This window comes from Ciconia boyciana, chromosome 2, assembly GCF_034638445.1.
Source record: "Ciconia boyciana chromosome 2, ASM3463844v1, whole genome shotgun sequence".
In the NCBI taxonomy this organism is placed as follows: domain Eukaryota; kingdom Metazoa; phylum Chordata; class Aves; order Ciconiiformes; family Ciconiidae; genus Ciconia; species Ciconia boyciana.
Genome location: NC_132935.1, coordinates 12805548 through 12822996, shown reverse-complemented (window position 1 = coordinate 12822996; position 17449 = coordinate 12805548). Strand labels below are relative to the sequence as shown.

General features: G+C 39.6%; 1 long non-coding RNA gene across 7 annotated transcripts in view; it reads left to right on the top strand.

Annotated features, from left to right (window-relative positions):
- Positions 1 to 17414, top strand: part of LOC140646831 (uncharacterized) — a 33493-nt gene extending 16079 nt beyond the window's left edge. For 2 of the 7 annotated variants that reach the window (XR_012040575.1, XR_012040577.1), the window contains 3 exons: positions 563 to 624; positions 3556 to 3742; positions 9807 to 10077. This is a non-coding gene — a long non-coding RNA (uncharacterized lncRNA). Of the gene's footprint in view, positions 1 to 562; positions 625 to 1964; positions 2227 to 3555; positions 3743 to 8678; positions 9043 to 9806; positions 10078 to 17360 lie in introns of those variants that run through there. The other 5 variants (XR_012040578.1, XR_012040573.1, XR_012040579.1 and 2 more) reach the window with 4 other exon arrangements.
- The last annotated feature ends 35 nt before the right edge of the window (positions 17415 to 17449 follow it).

The following is a 17449-nucleotide window of genomic DNA, read 5'->3' as shown; positions in this document are numbered from 1 at the left end:
TGCAGTAGTGATTGAACTCAGCATCTTTCTTAACATACCTGTCCCCTCACTTCTTTTATCTGTGACTAATGGTGTCACTGTTCTTCCTGCCACCCACACTTTCTAAACTGGGTGGCATTTGTTTATTCCTTTTTTGGAGCACTTCCTTTTCACCATCCTCTTAATGAATATAAAATTTCTCATTCTCAGCTTCAGAGCCCTGCAGGATGCTCCATTAGCTTCCTTTTTCCCTTCTTCCTACATTCACTAACTATCCCAATTCTTTTGTGTCTTTTCATTCTCGCAATTCAAGTCTCAGTATTGACTCTTAAAGAAGAAACTCCACCAGCACACCAGGGCCTTTCTCTGATGACCCATTCCACTCAGACTTCTGGCCTGCAGCATCGAGACAAACAGCTGGATTTAGAAATATCTTTTGGCTTGCATGCATGGTCAGCCAGACACATGTGCGGGCAATAATATATAAACTGATGTTTTATGTAGCTACAAATATTTTAGGAACAGCAAATCACCCTTGAATTATTTTGATATTGTGCTTGACATTTCATGTTATTTTTGCTAGTTCTGGAGGAGGGAAGATGGTGAGGGGGAGTGAAACCTACTGTCAATATTTTTCCTGTGAAGGTTCGTGGCATCTTTACCATTAACTATCTTCAAACACTCTTAATTTTCGGATAATCATTTTACTGTGCATAGCGGGCTCAAAGGAATAGTATACCTTTATGCAGATTTGATTAATTATTATGAAACTCGGAAGCTTATTTTTTGTACTGTGTGGTGGATTCAGATTTGCTGTTCTCTAAATTTCCTTGCCCTGGAATATATTCTAACGTTGGACTGTCACTGCCAAATTTTTTTGTGGACTCTCATCAGAATCAGAAAGATCCCATTAAAATGCAGTTGCTCAGACTTAGTTTTTGATATTACAGGAGGATTCATTCACCTCAGCTGAATTCAAACCCAGAAGTGGAATTTTGGTTATATGTGAAAATGACACTTAAGTTTTACCTTAGTTCCTATTTGTTTTTACGACACTCCTGTGGGGAAAGAAGAAAGTGGTTTTCTCAGCCTTTGCTATGGACATTCAGTTTTACAGATTCTAAATTGGTGGAATGCGGTCCTGATTGTTTACTGACAGAAATATCCCATACTAAATTATTTCACTTGAAAAATCTTATTCTATTATCTGACATGAAGCTCCAGTGTCCAATTCAGTGATATCATATTAGCAGCTCAAATGGTTTAAAAGCAATCTGAGAAGGTGGGATTTTATATGAATTTATTCTTTCTAGTTAAAGTAGTTTTCTCCTTATTTCTGGGAAAGCAACAGAGGAACTTGAATATGTTACATTAGAGAGGATAATAGCTGTAGCACAGGTGAAGCTGCCAGGTCATACTCTGCAATAATTTTATCCACAGTCAGTTAAGGTTAACCATGTGTTAGAATGGAGAAAGACCAACCTACTCCATTCAGTCATCTCAGGAGGCTGAGGCTGTTGCATACAATTACTTCTGGTCTGATCCTGGAGTGAGAGAACCAGGAGCAGGGAGGATTACAGCCTGAGGTCTTTCAGACCCCAATCCAAGCCTGCAGTAGTAGACAAAGAAGGGGCTGGGCAAGGACTAAAAAGATGCAGAAGCTTGTGTGGGGCATATCTAAAGGTGACCAATGCAGACAGGTCACTCCACTCTTCAGAAGCTATCTAACAGGCCAGTGTAGACACAGCTAATGACACATCTCTCAGATGCTTTTGTATCCCCAGCCTGCACAGCCCAAATATTCCGTGCAGCTGCAGAGCACTGTGCCTATACCTGCATCCATTAGCAGCTGGAGACATCAGCTTGGAGCCTCAGAGCCCAGCCACTTGGGAGCCACTGTGCATGTTCCTCTGCCTTTGTTTTATTTTGAAAGCAAGTAAAGCCTCAGTGGGAGTTTGGTTTTCTCTCATGTCAACAATCTGCAGCCATCACAGTTTTTGCAACACCGGATGAGTTAATGAAGACGATGGGCGAGAGGAGTTATTCAGATCTGTGTGCAGCCATTACACTGGGCTGGAGAAGGGGAGGAGGGCTCCAAAGGCTCACGTCCGTCAAGTGACATGGAAACCACACCACACCAGGAAGTATCAAAGCTGCAGCTGCAACGCTCTCATCCTCCCCCAGGAGAACCACCTTGCCAAGAAATACATGCCAGCCTGGAACTGGCTCCAGCAGACAAAATGAGTGGTAGGAATGGAAGGAGCCATTAACACAAAATCCTGCCCCAGTGAATTAACTTGTAAAATTCTCATTACTTCAAGGGACGAAGATTTTATACCTTCCACTAAGCTATGGGAGTGTGTCTTCTTAAAATGATTAGGAGAGGACCAGCAATCACTTTCAATAGCCCATTATGAGATAAATGAATCCTAAAAATCTGCTGTCTCCCACCTCTTGCTGTAGCTGCTTGCTTAAGCTAATCTTCCTGCTTCACATTAAGTGAAGATTAAAGAGGATGGTAAAAAGCAGCTAATAGCTAAGGAAGGAGGTTTGCTTTCTCTTCCTGGTTACAGTTCAGCTTATTTCATTACGTTATTTATCATCTCTAATGATGTCTGAGCACACATGGAAGTGGGGGACATTCAGGAAACAGTAAATTGGTCCTTGCTGCAACCACCTCTCTGTGTACGCAGCAGCAGAGGTGATAATGTGTCCCAGAACGGGAACTTAATGGACTTATCTGGTGCAATATTACTGGTGCAAAATTATCAGGGACAAAGACGTGAGAACAAGGGATTTTATATGGCTAATTGTTTAAATAATGTGAAAACTAGATGAGTTTGAAAACAGCCTCAATGAGAAACTGTGCAGAGGCAAGGAGAGCAAATGACTCACTTTGCTTCTCTAACATATTAGTGAAAAGCTGCCAGGTATTTGGTGCTAGAAAGTAACAGTTAGTGTATTAAACTTTGTAGTAGTGGTTGGTTAGAGGCAAAACCATCTCTGTGTAACACAGAATACAACAACAGTTGTATTCTGAATTCTTGCACACAAAGTGTTTGACTGAAAAGAGAACAAATTCAAAGTTACCATGTGCGGCTACTTGCCATACTTACCTTATAAAGCAGACATCTTTCTGGGAATTGAAGGCTGAAATATCTCTCCACATAAATCACTGGGAATTTTTCTTTCAACTTCAGTGAAGCAATCCAAAGATGTTAAGAGATGAAGAAAGTGAGCATAATCAGCTCATGTTGTTTAATCCCCCTAGTCCAACTCAGCAACATTCTCTATGTGTTATTGATTAACACTTTTATCCAGGCCAAGTTTGTATGATCTGTAATTTCCCTATTCCACTGACAGTTACAACTGTCAGATAGCTCACAATGTGCATCTTGGATTTTACAAAAAGATGTACTACAGGCAATATATCTTTTAAAAGTATAGTTATATTAAGTATAATGGAGAAAGGAGAGCACAGAACAATATGGGAGCTACAAAAGAAAATGCTTTCAAATCTGATTATTTTATGCAGGTGTAATACACATATATTTTTGATTCCTTCTTTTAAAAAAGCTGCCAAGATTTGATAGTGACTGAAGTGATGACCAGAATGGAGGTCAATGATGGATGACAGACTGAAGAACACAAGAGGAGAAGGAGGGCTTGTAGTAGGAGATTTATCAGAGAACCAAGGAATCTGTTGAAAGGTGTGATGTTTCCATCAGACAGCATGAGCACTGAAGGCTCAGAACTACCACAGGTAAGAAAATCAGCTTCTCTTAGGCAAATATTTATGGCTCACGTAAGTAATGCTTGGCACCTGTCACTGTAATGTTTAAGTCACTGTGATCAGAGATATAAAGTCCTCTTGGACTTCATTTCAAATACAAGAACTGTAAATCCTATCCCTCAGTTCAGTCAATGGCTAAACTCCCACTGACTAAGGTGAAATCACCCACAGGTAGCTTCCATCTGAAATGAACTGAACAGGCACTGTTTGCAGACCATGCAGTGCATGCCACAGTATTACTAGAACAGGAATTTGATACAAATTACTGTTATTAATGAAATGCTTGCTCTTACAGTAGAAGCAAGCAAGTTAAATGGCAGTTGTTCTTATCATTTTCTCGAGAGTTGAAGAAAAACATTTTGATTTAGACACCTCTGCTTGATTTTTTGTCATTAAACAGAAATCATGCCAATTCTGTAGAAACTTTCCCCATTTTTCATGGACTCGGCTGGTTTAAATCAGTTTCTTTAATTCCACTGAGCTCAACAATATGACAACAGCTGATAATTTGGCCTTATGGTCAAATGTTATTCCATTATATAAAATCTGAATGGTATTCCAATATGTAAAATCTGAAAGAGGAAAAGGTAAAAACTTTGTATATTATGCCAGTTGCTGAGAGAATAATCTTGATAGAAATGCAGTATTAATTCTGGCAATATAACATGGTGAGAACAAGAAAGGGTGATTCAAAATGGCTCTAAGAACGCTGAACAAGGATGAAACAATACCAACACTTTACGTAGTCCCTATCTAACAGATTTTGGACAATGGCTACAATTATTTTGTACTTTCTAGAGATTAATTTGGCTTTGGAATATGCAAAATTCACATACCTGTGAATCATTTTGCAGTGGCACATTCATAATTCTTACAGACGTTATCTTCCAACACAAGAAAACCATTCCAGTCATGACAGTTTCTATTTTTAAACTGCTTTCTGGAAATAAAAAAGCAAACAAAGTGCTACAAAAATCAGCAGCAAAGAGAGAGAATAATAATGGGATGGGCCACTCAGTCCTTGATAGTCAGATGCATTACTCTGAGGTCTAATGTATCCAAGCTCTTTCCATGGCTTGCTTTCCCTCCTCCCACAGTCGCCAATACCATGCATGGTTAAGAGTATGAGCCAGTCAGACCATACAAGACTTTTTTTTTTCCTGTGAAGAGCCTAACCAAAAGGGATTACAGGGGTTTTGCAGGGTTGGGGTTTTTTTATTTCAATATTTTGCTTTTGTTAAAAAGTCTAATTCTGACTCCACAGTTATTTTTTTGTGGAAATGCTTTAGCTTTTACTGTTTCAGATGCTGATGGAGATTATTTTGTTTATTATAAATAATTAAACTACAGAAAATCCATATATTCTTCTTCCCTTTATGACTATTTTATGTTTTTTTTCAACTCACACTATATATGTGTTGCCAGGAACATAAAAAGATAATGCGGAAGTTATTGAAGCTGTGAGCATCAATAGTAACAATCTTTCTTTATCGTATATGAACTACAAGTTTTTGGGACATAGATGATGAAAAACAGTATACTCAGGTTTTCAAAGGATGGCCATTACTGCTTGATGAGGTGAATCTGTCCTTACCGCTTGTTCTTCTGCACGATCCCTTCCTCTTCCTCAGGCCAGCAGTTGCAATCATGTGTTCACATGATAATCCAAATCAGAGAACTAATCTAGGGGGAAAAAAGGATTCTCAGTCCATAGTCTGGTTCATTGTACAGCCATGTGAGCTCCATGCTGGGATAAAGGGAGGCCACTGAACCATGTTGCCAGGAGATAAAAGAAGGGACCACCCATTTCACCAGCAGCACAGAAGTCCATCAGTTCAAGCTGATCAAGAAAGTGCACCCAGATGGCCTGATCCAAATCCTGCTAAAGCCAGTGCGAGCACTCCATATCATCTCTTTGGAAGGATTTCAGAGATGGTTGACCAGAGAGGGCATGACTCATATAGCAGCACTACAGACAGCCTGGCCAAAACACCTGGGAATAGTAGGAGGGGGCATTCAGGAGCCAGAGCTGCTCCTGGAATCATCCATCACAGCTTTGAAAAGGGTTCTCACAGCACTGAGCAGTAGGGAGTGAATCCTGTTTAATCACACTCTGGGTAGGGAACAAGAATTTGGCTCTCAGAAAGGAGGATACGGCATATTTTGTGCTGACAGTGAAAATAAAGATCCTTCTGTAAGAATTGTCATGCCAGACAAATATATTTTCCATAGTTGGTATCTGCAGACTTTTTTTTATCTGGGGAAAACTGAGGTTGCAATTCCAGGACCGTTTCTTCAAAAGCAGTACTGGCACATGGCTTGTGTGGAAACACTGAGTTGGACTGAGGAACTGCCCAGCCAGTAAAAGGGTAGCATTTTTTCCTTCCAAATTTTTTTCCAGTAGGATGCCTTTTCCAGTTCAATGCACCATGAAACGATGCTGTGCAGCAGAATAGAATGGAATGGAACGGAATAGAATAGAACAGAACGGAATGGAATAGAATAGAACAGAACGGAACAGAACAGAACACATCATAGTGGCATAATACAAATGTTAGAAACACTCCGTCATTTTCTATGTAGATATTAATTATGAATGTTCATTCAATACACTGATGCAAGTTATTAAAATAAGTATTCATAGTACTTCCTAGTACAATTTTGATTCAGTTCATCACCATCTGCTAGTATCAGAAATATCAATATGCTAAGTAGCTTGAAATGAATAATGACTATCCATACTCTTGCTATACCAGGGTAAAAAGCATCAAGAATATTCCTGTTGGCTATTTCTCTACCCTGCTGTTAGAAAAACCATCAATGGCAGAATTTCCACAACTCACTAGGAAGCTCATCTCTATGCTGAGCAGCCTTTGTAGATGGAAAGCTTTCTGTAATACCTAATTGAATAATGCTTTACTGCATATTATGTCATCCTCTTTTTTTCCTACCCTCAACGGTAATGCAGAAAATGTGATCACCACTGGACATTTTTTTCTCAAAAAATCAACTGGTATATGGATATGTTTTGGTTTGAAGGCTGCAGTGCTTTTAACAAAAAGAAATAAATCTTCTCTTACATGAAGTAATGGGGATGAAGGGGTTATGCCTTCTTCCTCAACCTCATGTATAACACCGTCCTTCGCAGGAATATTTGAACCTTCTTGTAAGGCTGCAGTATTTTCAAATAAGCATAGGAAACCTATCATTCCTGTACCCTTTCCACATGTACTTTTGAGTACTGAAACATCTAAAGCTTCTGTTTCATTCCTTGTTCACTGCAATCCTAGCTGCTCAGCATATGCATATGGAAATCAGGTTAACAAAAGTCTTAGCCATAATGAAATGCATGGAAAAAAACCCTTTCCCCTCTTTGTGTTATGTTCTGTTTTGTTTGTATCGGCCTTCTTTCCCAAAAATCCTTCCCTGCTGGTTAGCTCCATGGCAAGCAGTGTGATTGTATAGACTGGAGTTTTTGGACAGCATTAGTGTTTCAGCCCACTCTGAGCAATGACGGAAAACTGAACTTTCTACAGGGGATCCGTTCTCTGTCTCGTCCATAAGCGAATGTAGCCCCTGGGTGACCTGGTCCAATGACTCCAATGCAAGCGTTAGCAATACTCAAATCGCAGACTTCTGCGCCATTGCATACAGTCACTACTGTGGCTTAGTGTGCGCAGGTCATAACTGAAATGTAGACTGAAGCCCACAATATCGCTCCCCAGAAAAGTCAGTGGCAATGGGAAACATTTTGAGCCTTTGAATCTCCTGTTGAAAATGCACCTCCACAATTAATCAAATTCTTAATTTACGACTCTTGGATTCCTCACTAGTAGCAACTTCTCACGTAGCTACCTCAGCATTATTGTTACCACCTCCATTGACACAGGAGGCTCATTCCGTCCTGGAGGACAGTGACTTGGCTTCAGTTATTGACACATCTGTGACATCTCAGCTGGATTACAGCGATATAACATGTCTGGCTTTAAAACCTTTGACAAATGTCCATGTAATGTTACCCCATCTCTTCACAACCCTGTCCTTTGCTCCCTATGCCAGTTCCCATTACAAAATATAATCACTTTCAAGACCCTTGTCCTGACCTTTGGGGAAACCAGTGACCTGTACCCAGGGTATCTGAAAGATCAGCTAAAGCCTACAAATGAAAATCACTGCCAGCAATTCATGTCTCTAGTAAAGTGGAGTATCTTATAATTACAGTAAAGCTCCTTGGTCTAGAAAGTCACACTTCTTGCAGTTCTGGTCAAAAACTGTGAAATGGTCTCCCATAAGTTCAGAAACATTATGAGCATCATGAAATTTTGCTCTAAGTGTTATGTGTATTTCTTCAACTTTGTCTTCTCTATGGCATATTTCCACACTGAGGAATGCCAGGTCAGTGAATAAGAGCTTTGTGGAAACTGAATGTTTGGCCCTTACTGGGAAGCAAATACTTGCTTTCCTCAATTTGCACTTCTAGCCAACTCAGAAATTAGTTGATAAACTAAGAGCTTTATCCAGTTACAACAGCTGGAATGTAGGCAGAATTCTTCTACTTCTAAGGAAGTAAAAGGACTGCTTGCAGTTCTGGGTAGGATTGAGAAATTGCCAGTCTTTGACAGCTGAGAGGGGAAAGTGTCAGACTGTAAAGTGGTATCTAAATTCATTGCATGCGTATCCTTGCCTCTCCCCATGCTGACGTTATGGAAGGAATGAAGGAAATAGTAACAGAGCAAAGCAAAGAATTACCAGCAGATTATAATTCACTATAATTTCATAAGGTGAGAAAAAGATACCTCCTGCCAGTTGTGAGAGTGGATGGTGGATCAGAAAGGACAGAGTTGGGAGGAGGTGTTGGGTAATACTTGTAACCTAATTGTGTGGGATTCTTCTGTGGCTTTTTCAGAACTGCTGTTAGAGCCAGCCACTAAATGCGGGGCAGCACAATGCAAGACTGGCACCAAGTTGTGTCGCTCAGGACACGTCCCACATCAGTGATGCCAGTGCGGTCAGAGGGGCTTGCCTCCCTGAGCGCTTCTTCCCTTCCCCTGTACATATGTTTACATTATATTTACATTTACAGCTGTAAATCATTGCAGGTTTTGTTACCTTACAGTTCAAGCATTACAAGGATAATGAAAATAATGTTAACGTTTCTAGTCTTGACTGTGAGTTATTTTATTCTTACAACCAGAACACCTGTCTGGGTGGCACACTTTCCTTCCTCCCACAAAACACGCCTGCCATCTTCTGGCCAGGCCACCAAGCATCTAGGGGCTGTCTGGAAATGCACTTTGAAGTGTCTGTACTGAATGGGCTTTTCCAGTTGTTAGTGCAACCAACCGAGCAAGCAGGCTGAAATTAAATTTCACTGTTGGATGTGAAGTTCCCCTATCATCACAGAAGAATTGAGCTTTCATGCTCTACAAAACTCCTCTCTCTTGATTCATAAGGATTTGCATGAGTTTTTCCTTTTGTCTTCATACCTGTAAATATCCTGAGAGTTGCATTTATTCCAAGTCTAAAGGATACATTCAGCCAAAAGAGTCATTATCAAGCTAGCTTCACATTTACATCACAAGTTTCAGCAGCTTTTATAGGAAACCAATGTTGATCAAAACTGGAATTATGGTTTTCATGAATATTTATTAAACACCAACATTGCAGTGGAACATAAGGCTGAGCAAAGTTCATGCGGAGTCAGGTTCCAACGCAAATATTTGACGTGGCTCTAATCAAAGCCAATGCTAGAGTTTGCTATCACCTTGGGAAGCTTCAAGGAATTTGCTAACTAGGGGTAAAACTTTGTTTAGAAGTCAAGCGTTAAGTTCTGAAAACAATTCTTTGCTCCTCACCATCTTCAAAACAAAGCTGAATCTCTCTCTGAAGAACATGAGTTATTTTAGGTACAAGAACTACTGGTTGATATTTCACAGCTTGTTATGCAGCACTTTAGATTGCATGCTCATAAATACTCCCTTTAAAGTCTATGACTAACCCACAAGAGCAGAATGATGATTTTTTTTTTTTCCAGGTTGAAGCCATCCTGTAGGAAAATGAAATATCAAAATCAAAACACTTCACAAAACCACATTTCATTAATAAACTTGAGAGAAAAATGAAAAAAGGCTATGACAATGTTTTGAAAACAGGACACTGATTGGGATTTTCTTTGCAAATGTAGTACGCAGCATATCTTTGTAATATATGCATATAATCTACATCTCATGCATATCATACATATACATGTTATATCAATGCAAATAATATTTACTCTTAAAAATAAATACTTGAATTGCTCAGAATTTTTATATTTTCAATGCCTCAATTTTGAAATATAAAACTGGTTCATAAAACAGAAAATCCATGCTCCATATCACTTGCAGTTAAGAGGGACAGTGTGGGAACTGGAGCCACCCATACAAACATGTAAAAAATCAGTCAGGTTAGTTTCAGCGCCCTCCCAAAATTTATGAGGCCACTTCTTTCATCGTTGATGGCGACTGTGCTATTCAGCCCTTAGCGGTACACTTCCCTCACTCAGCTTAAGTCGAATGAAGGATGGGGACCATTCAGCTTCCCTAGACAGGCAAGAAGATGTCTTCTCTGACATCTCTGGAGGATTCCACCTCTTCAAAGACAAGTGTCTGCGACAGTGGGTGTCTGTCTCTTCATTGACTTCCCCAGAAGCCCGGATAGTTAACACAGAGTAGGCTTTTAGACAGCAGTCAGCTGAGAGGAAACCTACCCCAGGCATCTCGAGATAGTGATAAAACCATCTCGAAATGTGGTGAGCCGAAAAGAGCCGAAATGCCTTTGAATTAGCTTGTTTTTCTGCGTTAACAGAGGAATTGAGGCTGACTGGATGTCCAGCTTCAACTCTTCAACATCAGGCAAAAGTCTGCTGGACATTAGTCCAGATTTCTGCACCAACCCCATGAAATTTATCACCCATAAATTCACCCCATGAATTTATCACGTTTATATTGAGGTCTGGATTTCCCTGGGACAAGAAAGGCTAGACTGGTCATCACTCCAAACCTTCTTTTGCACTATACTACAAATCACGTATGCTCTACTTCATGTGAGACAAGACTACCCTCTTCTTCCCACCCCCTCATCAAGATGGTAGCTATATGCAGTCTGAGTTACACTAATCCCTCTAACCCATCCTCGTGCATGGTTAATACTCAGAACTGTCGGCAAAAGTGCCGACCAGATTCAATGATTTACAAACACATTGCTGAAGGCTTTTCATGGGAGCAATGTTAGGATCCTCCTCTACCAGGGAGGATCTTCCAAGAAGACCCCATTTTCTCCCGTGGCAGGTCTAGTTTCCAGTATAATTTCAGAGTCTCTCTACTTTTGTCTCTCACATGTTGTCTGTGAACAAATACCTCCCAGATCAGCTCTTCTGAAGACTGACATCATCCTGAGAGATGTGCCATTTTAGCTAAAAAGATAAAATCATTCTTTCCAGTATGCTTAATTAATAATAAAAAAGTGCTACAATACAGAGCAGCTGGCACTTTCAGTTGGTATTTACGAGTTTTATATTAGCTAACTGGTGTTAACTAGCTTGAAGTGGTCTCACTGGTGACCAGCAGTACAATTCAGGCCTATGAGCCGTTTTCAGTTATCAGGAACTAGCTAAATTTAGTAGCCCACAGATTAGCAAATAGCTCCCGTTTGGGACTGCGTATGCAAAGGGCAGGGGAACTAGGGGCAGGGTTGTTCTGCATGTGACTTCAGAAAACTGAGCTTTTCCACTGTGCTTTTTTCTGCTACTGGTAGTGGAGTTCAGCGAGACTGGCAATTACAGTGTGAACCTCAAGACTGGTACTGTTGAACATAGTCCTACTGAGAAGCGGAGGACAGCTTTGGCTGACAAGGTCAGCCCAGTCGTGACAGGGATATTAATGTTTCCACAGCTGGGATTTCCTCCACAAACAAGGATTTTTTTCAGGAAGACCACATTTTCTGCTGTGGTATGTCTAGTTTCCAGTGTAATTACGATTCTCTCCACTTTTGTCTTTCACAAAACACGTAGTACAAACGGTAAAATGAATGCCGAGCCCCAGAGCTGAAGGAACCTGCCTTGCTCTTTGTTATTTCACTTTTGTTGCTAAATATCTGAGAGAAACAGTTCTACAAGGCCTCTGCTTTGCGTCTATTGAATTAGAATAGCCAGATCTTGCCTTTCAGCTGTGCAACTCACCGCATGCAACCATGCATCACCTTGTAAGGGGAAAAAAAGTTGAGTGTAACATGTAATTACTTTTGTTAGCTATAAAAAACAACATATAGAGCAAGGTTCTATATGTACAGCTGCTATTTAATTTGTGTTTCCAAAGGGAAAATTTTCATTAGTGAGGTTAAAAATTAACATTGGATCTCCATTTTATTTATGACATTTACAGCTGTATAACACAAAGTATGGTTGAGGTCAGAGAAACTGCTATGATGGCAGCATTTGCTCTTCTGTGTACTCCACACAAAATATCACAATCATTTCTATTTCTCCCTCTCAGTCAGGCACACCATTTCTAAATCCTTGTCTTGCGTTTAAGAAAATGAGCTGCACCGGCTGACAGGCTTTTCCAGCTCCCCACCTGTTTTAGGAAAGACACATTTTTCTGTGAACAAATAGATATTGAGCTCACAAGATAATAGCCAAGAACATCTACAGAACAGAAACTAATATTAAAATCCAGAAAAATATTGAATATCAATTCCTAGGACAAATTTCTAGCATCTGCTCTGAGATATTTTAAATATATTTTACTACTTTAACATTCCAGAGTTATTTTTACTGAGTATGTAATTTGTAATAAAGCATGCTGCCTTTTCTGCCATGGATTAACAACAGGATTGGGGGGGTCGCTGGTGAAACCGTTAAGAAAGGGTATGATACCCAACAGGCAAGCACATGATATTGCCCATCTCTAGCAAGATGCACTTGAGAAATCAAACAACATGGCAGGAGAAAAAGGCATACTTGGCAGTAATTAAAAAAAAAAAGGATCTTTAACCATTCTTTCTTTTTGCTTGCTTAGTTAAGTCTTTAAATCAGGTCTGGAATACATAGTTCACAGCTCTGGAAAAGAAGGCAGACCTCTGCAGCAGAAGCCACAATGTGTGTGTGGCAAGTTATGACAGACATTTCTCCATGTAGTGCTTGGAAAGCAAAACAACAACAACAAAACCAGTGTAGGTGAAGGATCAGGGAGGAGCGATCTTAAGTACTGCATTTCCCAAAGGCCCCAGCACAGAGGAGAGCTGGAGCCAAGAAAGCCAAAAGTGAGTGCTGCCCTAGGCATGGTACCTCCCGGCAGGAGCTGGGCAGCAGAGCTCTGCCTGGCAAGCAGACAGCGTGTCCGCGTCTGCCGTCCTCGCCGAGAAAGGACCATGGCAGGCGGGTACATCTCTCCTGTAGCCAGAGAGACACCAGGAGAGGGGTTGCAGTCCTTAGATACATTCTGTGTGTCTTTCTTTTCTTGTCTGCTTGCTAAGTATGCTGGTCATAGTTAGGAAATGAGATAAATATGCCAGTGAGCAACTGTTAATATAATTTGTTCTCTTTACACACTTTTTTCATAGGAGGCAAAACCCGAAGGCTCTTTCTCTGCATAGTTTCATAGAAAATTGTAAAGCCATAAACAGCAAGGTCTAACCCGTTTCTTTGCAATAATCTCTTTACTTTAAAGAGAATGAGGAAGTTTGTCATTAAAGGAATACGGGGAAAATTATAGAACTAAGAGATTTTCCTCATGCAGATGATGCATGTATATGTCTTGTCTCCTGTCAGAGGTGACCCAAGACTCATCCCCATGTTTTGACTCTCCAGTGCGTGCCTTGCTTTGTCAAGACAGAAAACTCTTCTAGGCATTCTGAACTTTCCAAGTGAGCATTCTCTTCAAATAACAAGCATAAAAATTCCATTCTCCACTGAGGGAAACAGTGAGCGCTCATATGTTACGGACTTTGTCACTTCACGCAGATGTGAAATCAAAATTGATCTTTCACACAAACAACTTATTACAATTTATTTTGTCAAATGTTTACTATGAGTAAATTGCTTTCTGCTTTCTTAGCTTCTTCTAAGAAATGCTATCTAAGCCCATGGCATTTAGCTGTAGAGAAGGAATAAAACCCCAACTTAATACAATAACTAATCTTAAACACATTAATTTTTATAGGGAAATCCTATGTCAAGGTCCCTATGTCAATAACAATATTTACAGGTTTTACTTTAGCTTTTCAGATGTCATCTTGATTTTTGCTTCTTCTCTTCAGAAGAAGACAGAGATATAAACTTTTCTTGGATAAAGACTACCGATGTCTTTCATTATAATATTAAAAATAGTCATGTGAGTGTAAATCATTTCCATTGAACTTTAAGTAGTCACACATTAGTCTTTAAATATTTTCGAGGTACCACATTGGAAGTGCCACATACGGAAGTCGATCTATACCAAACTGCAGAACAACAGGTTAGATGTAGGAAAGTCTGTGCATCTGTCTGCGGTAGCTGGCAGTTCATCCTCATTAGCAGTGCACGCAGTGACAAGCCACGAACGCTGCGGTCAGGCAGGCAGAACTGATGACACAAGCTGTCCTCCACAGGAGGTAATGAGCAGCTTCACCACGGCACAGCCGGGCGTCACCCACAGGCTGAATCCACCAAAGCCTGTATTAATAAAACATTGATACCTGGCTTTTAAAAAAACACATATACACTGGTCTCTTTTATGCTAGAAATATCATCCTAGGAGAAAAAAAATCCACTTCACGTTCCTTTCATGATTGTTGGTTCTTGTTTCAGTCCAAAATATAGACATCCTTACTGACTGTAACGAAAAAGCTGTTACGACAAAATGACAGATATACTGTACAGAGCTTTATTCTTATATATGGAATGCAAAACCATATATTCTTATATATGGACTGCAAAATATTCTTATATATGGAATGCATTCCTTATATAGGAATGCAAAACGGCATCGGGTAATTCACCACAAAAGGTGTCTGGGAAGGAGAAATGAAATTTGGAAATGGTTAATGGATTGCTACGTTCATTGCACACTAAAACGAATTTTTGACATATTTGCACATTTTGCACTGTTTTTCTTAGCAGCCAACTTTTTTTCATTCTTACAAAATTTATTATTATTGTATCACGCTAAATCTACTTGTGGCATTTCAAGGCAAAGATATGTGTATTTAAAGCTTCTCAGGATCTTGCAGTTAGAAAAAACGGCATTTTTATTCTTTTTAGTAATAAAAATGTGAATTTTGCAAGACCATGTGATTTTGTAATATCCGAAGTAAGCACTGGCGTTAATCCAATAAAGCCTTTGGCTTGAAGGGCTCACGAGAGCACTTAAGCAAAAGGAATAATTTTAAAAACTCAAAAGTTGTTTGGCCAAAAAGTGGGTTTAGATGTAGCCATCATATATGGGCACAGACCCTACACATGGCCTCGGCAGACTGGTATAGAACGTATGCAGTTCTACCATTCCATAAGATAATGAAGATTGCTTTATGTCCAGTTATTTCAGCGCATGCTACTTCCACAGCCGTAGCGCAAGAAAACCATCAGACGCTGCACTTGATAATTTGTATTTGTGCAGTTCCTCTTGTTCTAAAAATCTCAACTGAAAAATTTTAATAGCTTTTGAAAAAATTACATCGATTTTGACCACTCTGAGCTGTCAAAAAAAACCCCCAAAATCATTTTTACATGACTGAGAGTAAAACCCCAGCCTTCTGCCACGTGCTGTATAGAACATCAGAGAATTCCCCTGATTTATATTTGTTGTTGAAATAAATTGATCTGTGACTTTTGACTCATAGCCTGATATAGGAGGTGTATAAAATTATTCAGAAAGCATTTTCAAGTGTTAAGTTCTTATTTATTATGAAACAAATCCTAGGGCATGTTCTTTTGCGCTGCCTTGTTATGGGGTGTACACGTTTACCAAGTCAGGTCCACACAGCTACGACGATACGTGGAACAACCTTCACCTTGGAGTTCAGGACTATTTGCCCTTAACAATTAATCTATGTAGGCAAATAAAGGAGCTTTCTGCTTAATTTGTATGTTAGTTTATGAACAAGAAATTGCAGAAGTCCCCAACTAAGAAAACTTTTTTTTATAGGAGTATTAATATGAATTTACTTAGAACAGGATTTAACCCCCAGATTTACAAAGAAGTTGAGACTGCATTTAACCCTAGAAACATGTGGCAAATTTTCCTGAATTTGTATATATAACTGAAGTGAGTTCAGCAGAGTTATGCTTGTGTAACAAAGTTGAATTCGGTTTATTATTCCACATTTGAAAGTAGTGCAAATTGCAAAATTAAAAATATCCAGTAGGTGTCATCCTCCTACATACTGTATGCATGATAATCAAGTTTAGATTTTTTTTTTATTGAACTGAAATGAAAAGTAGGAGTCTTAAACACTGCAACAAGTTTTCTGAAGAACACCCGTAAAAAATGTATGAATTTGATCTGATACATTTTACTAACACTAGGATTTCTGGAATGTTTGCAGCCTGGAACTGTTTATGCACAAAATAATTTGCAGACCTCCATGACTGTACTTACATGCCTAAATAACATCTGTAAACTATGCCTGTAAATGCATGTATTTAAACCTGAAAATCCATTTAATGGATTCCATTTAATCCACAAGTCCTTACAGCAATATAAATATGTACTACAGCATTGCCTCTGATCCTGAAGCCTGTATTGCAAAATTAGATTTAAGATCCTCTTTCCTGATGAGGACATTAAATGAAGTTGGAAGAGCCTCAGGAGGGCAGGGAATTCCATTTCCTGGTGGAACAGGAACAACACCAAATGGTGTTTTAAGTTGTCAATTTCTTTAAATTACACCTCATATAAATAAATATTTTCATGTGGATTAGTGGGAATTATCAAGTACCCAGATCTGCTTGATTGACATCGCTTTTCATTTCAAATCAGCAGTTTTATACTTCGTTGAGGAGTAAAATCATTCAGGCAAGTCTGAATCAGTGTGATTCAGCCATCTTCAAATCCAAGTAAAATAAACACTTTTCACATTTTAAACCCTAACCTCTATTATTTGGCGGGTGGATACTTACTAGGTCAGAGTGGTGCCTTTCAGCATGTGATTAAAACACGCACTTTGTCCATGGCCATGGATTTTGTAATACAATCCTTTGGCAATCTGGCAACATTTCTGGCTTTGTTAGTGTGGGGCATTGCTTAGGAAAGTTCCTATGCAATCCTGTTGTGCCTGATCCAAAATCCTCTGAAAATAATAGAAAGACTTCCAAGGGCTTAAGCCATGACCTAGTCAGGCACATGAAAAGGCTGAGCTGTGGCAGGTGAGGCTGGGGGCAGACATTGGCAGGAAATGGCAGCGTGGCCGATGCCAAGAGGTGCAGAAACCAATTTCAGTTGTGGCCTGAAACCTGCTTTTAATTTGCACACGCGATGGGGCAGGAAACGCCCCTGCTTCAGATGGACTAATGCTGATTACACATTCGCATTTAATTTATTTTTCAATTTTTTTTTTTTTTTTTTAAATCAAGTCAGCTTGAAGTTTCCAAAAGTTAGTCCCTGTATCCGTGGCTTCTGTGAAGATGCGCGAGGAAGGAAACAATTTCAAAGGAACATGCCT